The following is a 2133-nucleotide window of genomic DNA, read 5'->3' on the forward strand; positions in this document are numbered from 1 at the left end:
ATATATATATGGACGCATTTTTCTATCAAATATTTATTTTGGGACAGATATCACCCAGTTTTTGGTGGATAAAAGATTTTTTATATAATAAAAGATATAATGTTTACATTTATATTTTCAATCAATTAAAATAACATGAATTTAAAACTTGGAAGTTGAGCGTAGAAGAAACCGGCTCACCATAAAACGATGGCCATGGGCGTAGCCACTCCCTTCCGCCCTCATAATTTCGTCCGGCCTGCTGGTTCTTGCCATATTCTTCTTCTCGGCAGTCTTTTAAGTTTAGTCCTGATGCAGTTCTTGTTCTAACCTATACTGATGAAGATGGTGATGTGGTGAATCTAGATAATGATGATGAATTGTGTGACGCTGTTGTATGTCAGAGGATAAACCCTCTAAGGACAAATGTTCAGCTAAAACCTTATTCAACTGATGGTTCTTATTCAGGACCAACTGCGTTGAAAAAGTCTGATTGTAATTCTAATTGTGGATCTGATGAAGCAAGTCTAGCCCTTAAATGGTTTCCTCAACCTGCAGATGAATCGAGTTCGACTGTTGAAAAATCGCTGAAGTTAGTTTTTGAGCCAGTCCATGGGGCCCTTGCAAATATTTTTCATGATGTGGTACAAACTGCGTCATCTACACCTATGCTTGTCGAACATTTGTTACTCTTATCCAAGATGCAACTTACAAATATCTCTCAATTTTATCATGAGCTGACTGGCAACTCATTGGGCTTGTCTTGTCAGACTCCTAGTCTAGTGAACTTTGATACTGATGAGGAACCTAAAGATACAAATGATCCACATAATCATTTACTTACACTATTGCTAATTCCAATTTGGAAACTTAGCAACAACTTGTGAGGGTCAGAGGAGACTACTTTGGGGGCCAAGACTCGGCCAAATTGAAGGTTGAGCATTAGTATTTCTGTAAAATGATTCATTTCAGTGATTTTTTTTTTGTGTAATCGTATTAATTAAGTTTTTGATTCCCCCTCCTGCTAGAGCTAGCTTTACTTTCAAAACTGATAGTTATTCAAACATATGCAGATGCTTGAGACAGGATTTCCAGTGGATAAGGAACTTGACATTGCAATAGATTGTTTTTCACCATCATTGTCAGGTCAGTACATGTCGTACTGGCAGCTGGTATCACCTTTTGGACAGAAGTTTGCGGAGGAGGTTTGGGTCATCATTCAGATCTTTTATAAAATTTTTCTGTCCATATATTTCGGCAAATCTGTGCATTCCTACTATTTATAGTTGGCAAATTATATTTGCTATCATTGAAGTGGTATGTAGTCAGATACCCAGTTAGTTTCTTATCTATTTCATTGAAGCTTATTCACCTGATTTCTAGTTGGGATCCACTTAAAACTTGATATCACCTATTGTAAAAATTTTATTTTGTATTTGAATTTTAGCTGTTGGGATTTTGCTCTCTTGGTTTTTCATGCCAGCCTTTTTAAAATGCTCAGTTAAGAGAGCACTTGTTTGTAGCCTTAGCTGAGAGGGTTTACAGATTTTAGTTAGGAATATTGGTCATCTACATACATATCACATAATTATCATGTAATTTACAAGTTTGGCAATAAAATATTTTTTTCTCTATTTGGATTAATTTTTTTACCTTGAAGATTTCATCGATCTGCTTGGGTAGTGAGGGTTATCAGTTTGAATGTTGGAGGCCGAATGGTTAATTCCAACAAAAGTGATGGGTATTTAAATACAGGTTGCAGTTTTACATTCCTACCACACAATCTCTATGTATTCTTGATGAGTTTTGCTTGCGAAATGCTTTCTGGTTTCAAGACTTATTTGAATATCTTTTAATTGGTGTTATAAATGCAAGGCGGGTTTTGTTTGCTACTTGATATCACCTATTTCTGGTTAGATATTTGAAGCAGTGCTTGAAGTTTGGATTTGAATTTGTTTGCAAGGAAGGATTTGTTTGTGGTACATGTAAATTTCTGATCTAGCTTTACCTGCAAGTGCCTCTTTTGCATTTTGGTTGCTGCCTTTTTAGAGGGTTATGATGTGTCGTTTGACCCAATGGGTTCTTGTGGATGACCTTCTCTATTTTATTGGGAATCAAGATCCCACAAATTATGGGTCTACTGCTCTCTTCCGT

General features: G+C 36.1%; 1 pseudogene; it reads left to right on the forward strand.

The window, feature by feature from the left end:
* The window catches only part of LOC110018713, a 1782-nt pseudogene extending 707 nt beyond the window's left edge, over positions 1-1075 (forward strand).
* The last annotated feature ends 1058 nt before the right edge of the window (positions 1076-2133 follow it).

This window comes from Phalaenopsis equestris, unplaced genomic scaffold (genome assembly GCF_001263595.1).
Source record: "Phalaenopsis equestris unplaced genomic scaffold, ASM126359v1 Scaffold000032, whole genome shotgun sequence".
Taxonomy (NCBI): domain Eukaryota; kingdom Viridiplantae; phylum Streptophyta; class Magnoliopsida; order Asparagales; family Orchidaceae; genus Phalaenopsis; species Phalaenopsis equestris.